Source organism: Eleutherodactylus coqui, unplaced genomic scaffold, assembly GCF_035609145.1.
Source record: "Eleutherodactylus coqui strain aEleCoq1 unplaced genomic scaffold, aEleCoq1.hap1 HAP1_SCAFFOLD_299, whole genome shotgun sequence".
NCBI classification, from domain to species: Eukaryota; Metazoa; Chordata; class Amphibia; order Anura; family Eleutherodactylidae; genus Eleutherodactylus; species Eleutherodactylus coqui.
In genome coordinates, this window is record NW_027101738.1 from 49035 (window position 1) to 63560 (window position 14526).

At 47.4% G+C, this 14526-nt stretch overlaps 5 non-coding genes across 5 annotated transcripts; all 5 read right to left on the reverse strand.

Annotated features, from left to right (window-relative positions):
- Window positions 1-728: 728 nt before the first annotated feature.
- LOC136590945 (U2 spliceosomal RNA) lies at window positions 729-919 on the reverse strand. Its single transcript, XR_010787811.1, has one exon. It is a non-coding gene; the product is annotated as a U2 spliceosomal RNA (small nuclear RNA).
- Window positions 920-3561: 2642 nt separating this feature from the next.
- LOC136590946 (U2 spliceosomal RNA) lies at window positions 3562-3752 on the reverse strand. Its single transcript, XR_010787812.1, has one exon. It is a non-coding gene; the product is annotated as a U2 spliceosomal RNA (small nuclear RNA).
- A 2650-nt stretch (window positions 3753-6402) lies between these two features.
- Window positions 6403-6593, reverse strand: LOC136590947 (U2 spliceosomal RNA). Its single transcript, XR_010787813.1, has one exon. It is a non-coding gene; the product is annotated as a U2 spliceosomal RNA (small nuclear RNA).
- A 2641-nt stretch (window positions 6594-9234) lies between these two features.
- On the reverse strand, window positions 9235-9425 carry LOC136590948 (U2 spliceosomal RNA). The gene has a single exon (XR_010787814.1). It is a non-coding gene; the product is annotated as a U2 spliceosomal RNA (small nuclear RNA).
- A 2646-nt stretch (window positions 9426-12071) lies between these two features.
- Window positions 12072-12262, reverse strand: LOC136590950 (U2 spliceosomal RNA). Its single transcript, XR_010787816.1, has one exon. It is a non-coding gene; the product is annotated as a U2 spliceosomal RNA (small nuclear RNA).
- Window positions 12263-14526: the final 2264 nt, after the last annotated feature.

Below are 14526 nucleotides of genomic sequence, written 5' to 3' on the forward strand. Positions count from 1 at the left end.
ACGTTGGCCTGGATCTTCATGGACGAATACTGCCCATCCCACGTGGAGCGTGTATCTCAGCCCGCGTGGAGTGCTGCAGTCCAATGAGGTATTCCGTGCTACATAGCAAGCCTTGGGCCTGTGTGATTGGGGGTCCGCTGCTGTCTGTCCACTCTGAAGCGCGCATCCGGGGCCGGCCGCTTTTCGACTACCAGCGACTGCAGGTCACACACACAGGCTGGTTGGAATGGCCTAGCATTATCCTGATCTGGAGGTGTAACTTGAAGCTGCGGGGCCCGAGTACAAAGTCTGGAACTGGGCCCCCAAACTATAAAGCTTCATTGATAGCATTGGTTTACAATGTGGGGAAGAGAGACTTTATGGGCCCCCTGGGGCTCCGGGCCCCCTGCACATACACCCATGACCCGAATACGTGAAGCATACAGACGCAGGCTGCCAGGATACGCTGTGCCTGCCCGATGTTTCCAACTTGGCTATTAGCGCAGCGGTAGGTACGAACTATAGAGTGCGGCTGCCATATGAACTGGTGTGTGTGTTGTTTTGCTTCCAGTTGTACCTGTGCTGTGCACACTCTGGCAGACGCAGCTGCTCAGTGGATACAATGTTGCGAGCAGACGGGCTGAGTGTCAATCAAAGTGCTTGGGTGGTGGTAGCAGCAGCCGCCACAGCTGCGCTGCACCTCTTGCTCGTCAGTTTTGTTTTTCTGCTTTTGGAAACTGCTGTAGGAAAGGGGGTGCACCGGTCCTGGAGGTACTGCAATACCAGGTCAATGCGTGGAGTGGACAGAGCAAGCTCTTTTTCCAGCTCCCTGTTCTAAAAATCCATTTAATATATGGTCCCCAGATAGGGGACGTATCAGATATTAAACTGATAAGAACAGATACTACACTTGATCTTAGCCAAAAGGCCGAGAAGCGATAACCCGAAATGGGTTTCACCTGTAGCCCGGTCCGCCCAACTCCACTTCCAAGGCTTGAGGCAACACGCTCAGCCAGCACTCTGGGCGCACCCACAATGCACCCAGGCAGCTGGGAGAGCTATGAAAACTTTCCATAGCCCCGCCCCACGCCTTCTCAACCGCGCCCAGCCTCACACCCTCAGTCCTTCCTCTTGCACCGTGCTCACGCATCCTAGGCTTGCAGAGCCTGCTGCTGCAGGACTCGTCAGCTCCCTACAAACGAGGGTTAAGCCGGCGATGACACTAGAAGCAAGCACTAGTTTGTCTCTGAAGGTGCGTCGGCCGGTCGGTTGGAGGGATCTCTTCGGCCAGCCGCATTTCGAGTAGGGACGGATGGAAACTTTTTACCTAAAATAAGGGAAATTGGCTTCGGCCCCATAGGGCTTTATTGCCTTCCCCTGGGCCAGCATTAGTAGACCCTAGTAAGGAGAATATTAGAGCGGCATGGTCATCCGAAGAACTTAAAAACATACAGCAGGCCTTTTTTGCCCGCCCGCCATACATACATACATACCTACAGATTTTATATTTTTTTTACATATATACATTATATATATATATATATACATACATACATACATACATACATACATACATACACACACACACACACACACATACACACATATACACACACACATACAATCTTAAATCTATCTTTAATCTATATCTACAAAATCTGTAAATTAGAAATAATCCATATCTATATTCTACATAATTAATAATAGATAGATAGATAGATAGATAGATAGATAGATAGATAGATAGACTCACATACATGCATACATACATACATACTGTATGCAATTGAGCCAGGTGTTTGGAAGGCTGACGATGTCACTCCTTTGTGATGTCATCAATTTAGAAGCATTAATACCGGGCTTGGCAGCCATTTCAGTCAGTCTCTGCTGCAGCTGGGAGACGGGAGATGGTCTTTATTTCCACCAAGAAGCTGCAGAACTACCGGTAACTGCATCATTTTTATTTTATTCAATATAGGTTTTATTGGTTTCATGGAGGGGGGGAAACTTTTGCCTTATCTCAAAGCAATGTAAAAATAACTTTGACAATGAAACTTAATAAATCAATTTCGAGTTGAACTATATCATGTTTGTCTGTGATATTTTATAAGGTCTACAAACAGGGGAATGAGGGGAGGGTAAGGGGGGGGGGGAGTGGTAAGGGAGGGTAGGTATCTATGACACGGGAGAAAGAGAAAATAAAACAAAAAGGGGGGGGGGGGGGCGGGCTCCGGAATTGTTGTTTCTCTTTACAATTGTGGTTTAAACGTGTTACTCACATGTCCCTGTCTGTAACCACTTGGTAAATAGGGGTGAGCTCCGGGCATCTATCCATATCGCCCAGGTGTGATACAATTTATCATAGCCTGACGGCTCATCTAGAAGCCTCGTTCTCTCCATACGCTCTATTTCGTGGATCATTGTTATTTTTAGTGGAGTGCATTTTTTATGCAGCACACAAGGGGGAGACAGCGGCCTACCAAAATCTAGTTGGCTGCTGCTGTGGCTTTCTTTTTTTTAAAAAAAGGTAGGTTCCGTTCTTCCATGGTGAGGAATAGGCAGGGAGGTTCCGTTTTTGCCAGCTGGGGAATGCTTATAGGCAAGGCCTTATCCCTGGTGGTGCATGTAACGTTAGACCACGTTTCAGCATTCAGTCAGTCAGTGGCTGACAAACGAGCTCCATGCAAGTTTACATTAAACAGACACATTTCTTTCTTTACTGTATTGACTGCGGTCTGTAATCGAGCGGTTGAACTGTTTCTGTGTCCATGCATTGAATAAAGCAATACATCCTTGTAAAGTAGACGTCCGTTCGTTGGAGTTCTTTGCTCCCCGAGTGTTGCTCCATCTCTAAACGTTGGCCTGGATCTTCATGGACGAATACTGCCCATCCCACGTGGAGCGTGTATCTCAGCCCGCGTGGAGTGCTGCAGTCCAATGAGGTATTCCGTGCTACATAGCAAGCCTTGGGCCTGTGTGATTGGGGGTCCGCTGCTGTCTGTCCACTCTGAAGCGCGCATCCGGGGCCGGCCGCTTTTCGACTACCAGCGACTGCAGGTCACACACACAGGCTGGTTGGAATGGCCTAGCATTATCCTGATCTGGAGGTGTAACTTGAAGCTGCGGGGCCCGAGTACAAAGTCTGGAACTGGGCCCCCAAACTATAAAGCTTCATTGATAGCATTGGTTTACAATGTGGGGAAGAGAGACTTTATGGGCCCCCTGGGGCTCCGGGCCCCCTGCACATACACCCATGACCCGAATACGTGAAGCATACAGACGCAGGCTGCCAGGATACGCTGTGCCTGCCCGATGTTTCCAACTTGGCTATTAGCGCAGCGGTAGGTACGAACTATAGAGTGCGGCTGCCATATGAACTGGTGTGTGTGTTGTTTTGCTTCCAGTTGTACCTGTGCTGTGCACACTCTGGCAGACGCAGCTGCTCAGTGGATACAATGTTGCGAGCAGACGGGCTGAGTGTCAATCAAAGTGCTTGGGTGGTGGTAGCAGCAGCCGCCACAGCTGCGCTGCACCTCTTGCTCGTCAGTTTTGTTTTTCTGCTTTTGGAAACTGCTGTAGGAAAGGGGGTGCACCGGTCCTGGAGGTACTGCAATACCAGGTCAATGCGTGGAGTGGACAGAGCAAGCTCTTTTTCCAGCTCCCTGTTCTAAAAATCCATTTAATATATGGTCCCCAGATAGGGGACGTATCAGATATTAAACTGATAAGAACAGATACTACACTTGATCTTAGCCAAAAGGCCGAGAAGCGATAACCCGAAATGGGTTTCACCTGTAGCCCGGTCCGCCCAACTCCACTTCCAAGGCTTGAGGCAACACGCTCAGCCAGCACTCTGGGCGCACCCACAATGCACCCAGGCAGCTGGGAGAGCTATGAAAACTTTCCATAGCCCCGCCCCACGCCTTCTCAACCGCGCCCAGCCTCACACCCTCAGTCCTTCCTCTTGCACCGTGCTCACGCATCCTAGGCTTGCAGAGCCTGCTGCTGCAGGACTCGTCAGCTCCCTACAAACGAGGGTTAAGCCGGCGATGACACTAGAAGCAAGCACTAGTTTGTCTCTGAAGGTGCGTCGGCCGGTCGGTTGGAGGGATCTCTTCGGCCAGCCGCATTTCGAGTAGGGACGGATGGAAACTTTTTACCTAAAATAAGGGAAATTGGCTTCGGCCCCATAGGGCTTTATTGCCTTCCCCTGGGCCAGCATTAGTAGACCCTAGTAAGGAGAATATTAGAGCGGCATGGTCATCCGAAGAACTTAAAAACATACAGCAGGCCTTTTTTGCCCGCCCGCCATACATACATACATACCTACAGATTTTATATTTTTTTTACATATATACATTATATATATATATATATACATACATACATACATACATACATACATACATACATACACACACACACACACACACATACACACATATACACACACACATACAATCTTAAATCTATCTTTAATCTATATCTACAAAATCTGTAAATTAGAAATAATCCATATCTATATTCTACATAATTAATAATAGATAGATAGATAGATAGATAGATAGATAGATAGATAGATAGATAGACTCACATACATGCATACATACATACATACTGTATGCAATTGAGCCAGGTGTTTGGAAGGCTGACGATGTCACTCCTTTGTGATGTCATCAATTTAGAAGCATTAATACCGGGCTTGGCAGCCATTTCAGTCAGTCTCTGCTGCAGCTGGGAGACGGGAGATGGTCTTTATTTCCACCAAGAAGCTGCAGAACTACCGGTAACTGCATCATTTTTATTTTATTCAATATAGGTTTTATTGGTTTCATGGAGGGGGGGAAACTTTTGCCTTATCTCAAAGCAATGTAAAAATAACTTTGACAATGAAACTTAATAAATCAATTTCGAGTTGAACTATATCATGTTTGTCTGTGATATTTTATAAGGTCTACAAACAGGGGAATGAGGGGAGGGTAAGGGGGGGGGGGAGTGGTAAGGGAGGGTAGGTATCTATGACACGGGAGAAAGAGAAAATAAAACAAAAAGGGGGGGGGGGGGGCGGGCTCCGGAATTGTTGTTTCTCTTTACAATTGTGGTTTAAACGTGTTACTCACATGTCCCTGTCTGTAACCACTTGGTAAATAGGGGTGAGCTCCGGGCATCTATCCATATCGCCCAGGTGTGATACAATTTATCATAGCCTGACGGCTCATCTAGAAGCCTCGTTCTCTCCATACGCTCTATTTCGTGGATCATTGTTATTTTTAGTGGAGTGCATTTTTTATGCAGCACACAAGGGGGAGACAGCGGCCTACCAAAATCTAGTTGGCTGCTGCTGTGGCTTTCTTTTTTTTAAAAAAAGGTAGGTTCCGTTCTTCCATGGTGAGGAATAGGCAGGGAGGTTCCGTTTTTGCCAGCTGGGGAATGCTTATAGGCAAGGCCTTATCCCTGGTGGTGCATGTAACGTTAGACCACGTTTCAGCATTCAGTCAGTCAGTGGCTGACAAACGAGCTCCATGCAAGTTTACATTAAACAGACACATTTCTTTCTTTACTGTATTGACTGCGGTCTGTAATCGAGCGGTTGAACTGTTTCTGTGTCCATGCATTGAATAAAGCAATACATCCTTGTAAAGTAGACGTCCGTTCGTTGGAGTTCTTTGCTCCCCGAGTGTTGCTCCATCTCTAAACGTTGGCCTGGATCTTCATGGACGAATACTGCCCATCCCACGTGGAGCGTGTATCTCAGCCCGCGTGGAGTGCTGCAGTCCAATGAGGTATTCCGTGCTACATAGCAAGCCTTGGGCCTGTGTGATTGGGGGTCCGCTGCTGTCTGTCCACTCTGAAGCGCGCATCCGGGGCCGGCCGCTTTTCGACTACCAGCGACTGCAGGTCACACACACAGGCTGGTTGGAATGGCCTAGCATTATCCTGATCTGGAGGTGTAACTTGAAGCTGCGGGGCCCGAGTACAAAGTCTGGAACTGGGCCCCCAAACTATAAAGCTTCATTGATAGCATTGGTTTACAATGTGGGGAAGAGAGACTTTATGGGCCCCCTGGGGCTCCGGGCCCCCTGCACATACACCCATGACCCGAATACGTGAAGCATACAGACGCAGGCTGCCAGGATACGCTGTGCCTGCCCGATGTTTCCAACTTGGCTATTAGCGCAGCGGTAGGTACGAACTATAGAGTGCGGCTGCCATATGAACTGGTGTGTGTGTTGTTTTGCTTCCAGTTGTACCTGTGCTGTGCACACTCTGGCAGACGCAGCTGCTCAGTGGATACAATGTTGCGAGCAGACGGGCTGAGTGTCAATCAAAGTGCTTGGGTGGTGGTAGCAGCAGCCGCCACAGCTGCGCTGCACCTCTTGCTCGTCAGTTTTGTTTTTCTGCTTTTGGAAACTGCTGTAGGAAAGGGGGTGCACCGGTCCTGGAGGTACTGCAATACCAGGTCAATGCGTGGAGTGGACAGAGCAAGCTCTTTTTCCAGCTCCCTGTTCTAAAAATCCATTTAATATATGGTCCCCAGATAGGGGACGTATCAGATATTAAACTGATAAGAACAGATACTACACTTGATCTTAGCCAAAAGGCCGAGAAGCGATAACCCGAAATGGGTTTCACCTGTAGCCCGGTCCGCCCAACTCCACTTCCAAGGCTTGAGGCAACACGCTCAGCCAGCACTCTGGGCGCACCCACAATGCACCCAGGCAGCTGGGAGAGCTATGAAAACTTTCCATAGCCCCGCCCCACGCCTTCTCAACCGCGCCCAGCCTCACACCCTCAGTCCTTCCTCTTGCACCGTGCTCACGCATCCTAGGCTTGCAGAGCCTGCTGCTGCAGGACTCGTCAGCTCCCTACAAACGAGGGTTAAGCCGGCGATGACACTAGAAGCAAGCACTAGTTTGTCTCTGAAGGTGCGTCGGCCGGTCGGTTGGAGGGATCTCTTCGGCCAGCCGCATTTCGAGTAGGGACGGATGGAAACTTTTTACCTAAAATAAGGGAAATTGGCTTCGGCCCCATAGGGCTTTATTGCCTTCCCCTGGGCCAGCATTAGTAGACCCTAGTAAGGAGAATATTAGAGCGGCATGGTCATCCGAAGAACTTAAAAACATACAGCAGGCCTTTTTTGCCCGCCCGCCATACATACATACATACCTACAGATTTTATATTTTTTTTACATATATACATTATATATATATATATATACATACATACATACATACATACATACATACATACATACACACACACACACACACACATACACACATATACACACACACATACAATCTTAAATCTATCTTTAATCTATATCTACAAAATCTGTAAATTAGAAATAATCCATATCTATATTCTACATAATTAATAGATAGATAGATAGATAGATAGATAGATAGATAGATAGACTCACATACATGCATACATACATACATACTGTATGCAATTGAGCCAGGTGTTTGGAAGGCTGACGATGTCACTCCTTTGTGATGTCATCAATTTAGAAGCATTAATACCGGGCTTGGCAGCCATTTCAGTCAGTCTCTGCTGCAGCTGGGAGACGGGAGATGGTCTTTATTTCCACCAAGAAGCTGCAGAACTACCGGTAACTGCATCATTTTTATTTTATTCAATATAGGTTTTATTGGTTTCATGGAGGGGGGGAAACTTTTGCCTTATCTCAAAGCAATGTAAAAATAACTTTGACAATGAAACTTAATAAATCAATTTCGAGTTGAACTATATCATGTTTGTCTGTGATATTTTATAAGGTCTACAAACAGGGGAATGAGGGGAGGGTAAGGGGGGGGGGGAGTGGTAAGGGAGGGTAGGTATCTATGACACGGGAGAAAGAGAAAATAAAACAAAAAGGGGGGGGGGGGGGCGGGCTCCGGAATTGTTGTTTCTCTTTATACAATTGTGGTTTAAACGTGTTACTCACATGTCCCTGTCTGTAACCACTTGGTAAATAGGGGTGAGCTCCGGGCATCTATCCATATCGCCCAGGTGTGATACAATTTATCATAGCCTGACGGCTCATCTAGAAGCCTCGTTCTCTCCATACGCTCTATTTCGTGGATCATTGTTATTTTTAGTGGAGTGCATTTTTTATGCAGCACACAAGGGGGAGACAGCGGCCTACCAAAATCTAGTTGGCTGCTGCTGTGGCTTTCTTTTTTTTAAAAAAAGGTAGGTTCCGTTCTTCCATGGTGAGGAATAGGCAGGGAGGTTCCGTTTTTGCCAGCTGGGGAATGCTTATAGGCAAGGCCTTATCCCTGGTGGTGCATGTAACGTTAGACCACGTTTCAGCATTCAGTCAGTCAGTGGCTGACAAACGAGCTCCATGCAAGTTTACATTAAACAGACACATTTCTTTCTTTACTGTATTGACTGCGGTCTGTAATCGAGCGGTTGAACTGTTTCTGTGTCCATGCATTGAATAAAGCAATACATCCTTGTAAAGTAGACGTCCGTTCGTTGGAGTTCTTTGCTCCCCGAGTGTTGCTCCATCTCTAAACGTTGGCCTGGATCTTCATGGACGAATACTGCCCATCCCACGTGGAGCGTGTATCTCAGCCCGCGTGGAGTGCTGCAGTCCAATGAGGTATTCCGTGCTACATAGCAAGCCTTGGGCCTGTGTGATTGGGGGTCCGCTGCTGTCTGTCCACTCTGAAGCGCGCATCCGGGGCCGGCCGCTTTTCGACTACCAGCGACTGCAGGTCACACACACAGGCTGGTTGGAATGGCCTAGCATTATCCTGATCTGGAGGTGTAACTTGAAGCTGCGGGGCCCGAGTACAAAGTCTGGAACTGGGCCCCCAAACTATAAAGCTTCATTGATAGCATTGGTTTACAATGTGGGGAAGAGAGACTTTATGGGCCCCCTGGGGCTCCGGGCCCCCTGCACATACACCCATGACCCGAATACGTGAAGCATACAGACGCAGGCTGCCAGGATACGCTGTGCCTGCCCGATGTTTCCAACTTGGCTATTAGCGCAGCGGTAGGTACGAACTATAGAGTGCGGCTGCCATATGAACTGGTGTGTGTGTTGTTTTGCTTCCAGTTGTACCTGTGCTGTGCACACTCTGGCAGACGCAGCTGCTCAGTGGATACAATGTTGCGAGCAGACGGGCTGAGTGTCAATCAAAGTGCTTGGGTGGTGGTAGCAGCAGCCGCCACAGCTGCGCTGCACCTCTTGCTCGTCAGTTTTGTTTTTCTGCTTTTGGAAACTGCTGTAGGAAAGGGGGTGCACCGGTCCTGGAGGTACTGCAATACCAGGTCAATGCGTGGAGTGGACAGAGCAAGCTCTTTTTCCAGCTCCCTGTTCTAAAAATCCATTTAATATATGGTCCCCAGATAGGGGACGTATCAGATATTAAACTGATAAGAACAGATACTACACTTGATCTTAGCCAAAAGGCCGAGAAGCGATAACCCGAAATGGGTTTCACCTGTAGCCCGGTCCGCCCAACTCCACTTCCAAGGCTTGAGGCAACACGCTCAGCCAGCACTCTGGGCGCACCCACAATGCACCCAGGCAGCTGGGAGAGCTATGAAAACTTTCCATAGCCCCGCCCCACGCCTTCTCAACCGCGCCCAGCCTCACACCCTCAGTCCTTCCTCTTGCACCGTGCTCACGCATCCTAGGCTTGCAGAGCCTGCTGCTGCAGGACTCGTCAGCTCCCTACAAACGAGGGTTAAGCCGGCGATGACACTAGAAGCAAGCACTAGTTTGTCTCTGAAGGTGCGTCGGCCGGTCGGTTGGAGGGATCTCTTCGGCCAGCCGCATTTCGAGTAGGGACGGATGGAAACTTTTTACCTAAAATAAGGGAAATTGGCTTCGGCCCCATAGGGCTTTATTGCCTTCCCCTGGGCCAGCATTAGTAGACCCTAGTAAGGAGAATATTAGAGCGGCATGGTCATCCGAAGAACTTAAAAACATACAGCAGGCCTTTTTTGCCCGCCCGCCATACATACATACATACCTACAGATTTTATATTTTTTTTACATATATACATTATATATATATATATATACATACATACATACATACATACATACATACATACATACACACACACACACACACACATACACACATATACACACACACATACAATCTTAAATCTATCTTTAATCTATATCTACAAAATCTGTAAATTAGAAATAATCCATATCTATATTCTACATAATTAATAAAGATAGATAGATAGATAGATAGATAGATAGATAGATAGATAGACTCACATACATGCATACATACATACATACTGTATGCAATTGAGCCAGGTGTTTGGAAGGCTGACGATGTCACTCCTTTGTGATGTCATCAATTTAGAAGCATTAATACCGGGCTTGGCAGCCATTTCAGTCAGTCTCTGCTGCAGCTGGGAGACGGGAGATGGTCTTTATTTCCACCAAGAAGCTGCAGAACTACCGGTAACTGCATCATTTTTATTTTATTCAATATAGGTTTTATTGGTTTCATGGAGGGGGGGAAACTTTTGCCTTATCTCAAAGCAATGTAAAAATAACTTTGACAATGAAACTTAATAAATCAATTTCGAGTTGAACTATATCATGTTTGTCTGTGATATTTTATAAGGTCTACAAACAGGGGAATGAGGGGAGGGTAAGGGGGGGGGGGAGTGGTAAGGGAGGGTAGGTATCTATGACACGGGAGAAAGAGAAAATAAAACAAAAAGGGGGGGGGGGGGGCGGGCTCCGGAATTGTTGTTTCTCTTTACAATTGTGGTTTAAACGTGTTACTCACATGTCCCTGTCTGTAACCACTTGGTAAATAGGGGTGAGCTCCGGGCATCTATCCATATCGCCCAGGTGTGATACAATTTATCATAGCCTGACGGCTCATCTAGAAGCCTCGTTCTCTCCATACGCTCTATTTCGTGGATCATTGTTATTTTTAGTGGAGTGCATTTTTTATGCAGCACACAAGGGGGAGACAGCGGCCTACCAAAATCTAGTTGGCTGCTGCTGTGGCTTTCTTTTTTTTAAAAAAAGGTAGGTTCCGTTCTTCCATGGTGAGGAATAGGCAGGGAGGTTCCGTTTTTGCCAGCTGGGGAATGCTTATAGGCAAGGCCTTATCCCTGGTGGTGCATGTAACGTTAGACCACGTTTCAGCATTCAGTCAGTCAGTGGCTGACAAACGAGCTCCATGCAAGTTTACATTAAACAGACACATTTCTTTCTTTACTGTATTGACTGCGGTCTGTAATCGAGCGGTTGAACTGTTTCTGTGTCCATGCATTGAATAAAGCAATACATCCTTGTAAAGTAGACGTCCGTTCGTTGGAGTTCTTTGCTCCCCGAGTGTTGCTCCATCTCTAAACGTTGGCCTGGATCTTCATGGACGAATACTGCCCATCCCACGTGGAGCGTGTATCTCAAGCCCGCGTGGAGTGCTGCAGTCCAATGAGGTATTCCGTGCTACATAGCAAGCCTTGGGCCTGTGTGATTGGGGGTCCGCTGCTGTCTGTCCACTCTGAAGCGCGCATCCGGGGCCGGCCGCTTTTCGACTACCAGCGACTGCAGGTCACACACACAGGCTGGTTGGAATGGCCTAGCATTATCCTGATCTGGAGGTGTAACTTGAAGCTGCGGGGCCCGAGTACAAAGTCTGGAACTGGGCCCCCAAACTATAAAGCTTCATTGATAGCATTGGTTTACAATGTGGGGAAGAGAGACTTTATGGGCCCCCTGGGGCTCCGGGCCCCCTGCACATACACCCATGACCCGAATACGTGAAGCATACAGACGCAGGCTGCCAGGATACGCTGTGCCTGCCCGATGTTTCCAACTTGGCTATTAGCGCAGCGGTAGGTACGAACTATAGAGTGCGGCTGCCATATGAACTGGTGTGTGTGTTGTTTTGCTTCCAGTTGTACCTGTGCTGTGCACACTCTGGCAGACGCAGCTGCTCAGTGGATACAATGTTGCGAGCAGACGGGCTGAGTGTCAATCAAAGTGCTTGGGTGGTGGTAGCAGCAGCCGCCACAGCTGCGCTGCACCTCTTGCTCGTCAGTTTTGTTTTTCTGCTTTTGGAAACTGCTGTAGGAAAGGGGGTGCACCGGTCCTGGAGGTACTGCAATACCAGGTCAATGCGTGGAGTGGACAGAGCAAGCTCTTTTTCCAGCTCCCTGTTCTAAAAATCCATTTAATATATGGTCCCCAGATAGGGGACGTATCAGATATTAAACTGATAAGAACAGATACTACACTTGATCTTAGCCAAAAGGCCGAGAAGCGATAACCCGAAATGGGTTTCACCTGTAGCCCGGTCCGCCCAACTCCACTTCCAAGGCTTGAGGCAACACGCTCAGCCAGCACTCTGGGCGCACCCACAATGCACCCAGGCAGCTGGGAGAGCTATGAAAACTTTCCATAGCCCCGCCCCACGCCTTCTCAACCGCGCCCAGCCTCACACCCTCAGTCCTTCCTCTTGCACCGTGCTCACGCATCCTAGGCTTGCAGAGCCTGCTGCTGCAGGACTCGTCAGCTCCCTACAAACGAGGGTTAAGCCGGCGATGACACTAGAAGCAAGCACTAGTTTGTCTCTGAAGGTGCGTCGGCCGGTCGGTTGGAGGGATCTCTTCGGCCAGCCGCATTTCGAGTAGGGACGGATGGAAACTTTTTACCTAAAATAAGGGAAATTGGCTTCGGCCCCATAGGGCTTTATTGCCTTCCCCTGGGCCAGCATTAGTAGACCCTAGTAAGGAGAATATTAGAGCGGCATGGTCATCCGAAGAACTTAAAAACATACAGCAGGCCTTTTTTGCCCGCCCGCCATACATACATACATACCTACAGATTTTATATTTTTTTTACATATATACATTATATATATATATATATACATACATACATACATACATACATACATACATACATACACACACACACACACACACATACACACATATACACACACACATACAATCTTAAATCTATCTTTAATCTATATCTACAAAATCTGTAAATTAGAAATAATCCATATCTATATTCTACATAATTAATAGATAGATAGATAGATAGATAGATAGATAGATAGATAGATAGATAGACTCACATACATGCATACATACATACATACTGTATGCAATTGAGCCAGGTGTTTGGAAGGCTGACGATGTCACTCCTTTGTGATGTCATCAATTTAGAAGCATTAATACCGGGCTTGGCAGCCATTTCAGTCAGTCTCTGCTGCAGCTGGGAGACGGGAGATGGTCTTTATTTCCACCAAGAAGCTGCAGAACTACCGGTAACTGCATCATTTTTATTTTATTCAATATAGGTTTTATTGGTTTCATGGAGGGGGGGAAACTTTTGCCTTATCTCAAAGCAATGTAAAAATAACTTTGACAATGAAACTTAATAAATCAATTTCGAGTTGAACTATATCATGTTTGTCTGTGATATTTTATAAGGTCTACAAACAGGGGAATGAGGGGAGGGTAAGGGGGGGGGGGAGTGGTAAGGGAGGGTAGGTATCTATGACACGGGAGAAAGAGAAAATAAAACAAAAAGGGGGGGGGGGGGGCGGGCTCCGGAATTGTTGTTTCTCTTTACAATTGTGGTTTAAACGTGTTACTCACATGTCCCTGTCTGTAACCACTTGGTAAATAGGGGTGAGCTCCGGGCATCTATCCATATCGCCCAGGTGTGATACAATTTATCATAGCCTGACGGCTCATCTAGAAGCCTCGTTCTCTCCATACGCTCTATTTCGTGGATCATTGTTATTTTTAGTGGAGTGCATTTTTTATGCAGCACACAAGGGGGAGACAGCGGCCTACCAAAATCTAGTTGGCTGCTGCTGTGGCTTTCTTTTTTTTAAAAAAAGGTAGGTTCCGTTCTTCCATGGTGAGGAATAGGCAGGGAGGTTCCGTTTTTGCCAGCTGGGGAATGCTTATAGGCAAGGCCTTATCCCTGGTGGTGCATGTAACGTTAGACCACGTTTCAGCATTCAGTCAGTCAGTGGCTGACAAACGAGCTCCATGCAAGTTTACATTAAACAGACACATTTCTTTCTTTACTGTATTGACTGCGGTCTGTAATCGAGCGGTTGAACTGTTTCTGTGTCCATGCATTGAATAAAGCAATACATCCTTGTAAAGTAGACGTCCGTTCGTTGGAGTTCTTTGCTCCCCGAGTGTTGCTCCATCTCTAAACGTTGGCCTGGATCTTCATGGACGAATACTGCCCATCCCACGTGGAGCGTGTATCTCAGCCCGCGTGGAGTGCTGCAGTCCAATGAGGTATTCCGTGCTACATAGCAAGCCTTGGGCCTGTGTGATTGGGGGTCCGCTGCTGTCTGTCCACTCTGAAGCGCGCATCCGGGGCCGGCCGCTTTTCGACTACCAGCGACTGCAGGTCACACACACAGGCTGGTTGGAATGGCCTAGCATTATCCTGATCTGGAGGTGTAACTTGAAGCTGCGGGGCCCGAGTACAAAGTCTGGAACTGGGCCCCCAAACTATAAAGCTTCATTGATAGCATTGGTTTACAATGTGG